The sequence below is a fragment of the Lupinus angustifolius genome, chromosome LG12 (genome assembly GCF_001865875.1).
Source record: "Lupinus angustifolius cultivar Tanjil chromosome LG12, LupAngTanjil_v1.0, whole genome shotgun sequence".
NCBI lineage: Eukaryota > Viridiplantae > Streptophyta > Magnoliopsida > Fabales > Fabaceae > Lupinus > Lupinus angustifolius.
The window spans coordinates 10,519,158-10,519,400 of record NC_032020.1 but is presented as its reverse complement, the minus strand read 5'-3'; positions in this window follow the sequence as shown (position 1 = coordinate 10,519,400).

Sequence of the window (243 nt, the reverse complement as noted above, 5' to 3'; positions counted from 1 at the left end):
GAGGATGAGGATGAGGATAGGAGGAGGATGAGAATGAGGATAGGATGAAGAGGAGGATGAGGATGAGGAAGAGGAAAGGATTTGGATTAGGACAAGAATGTGGATAGGATGAGGATAGGATAGGATGAGGACGAGAATGGGGATGAGGACATGATGGGGTTGAGGATGAAGATAGGATGAGGATGAGAATGAGGATAAGGATAGGATGAGGACGAGGATGAGGATAGGATGAGGATGAGAATG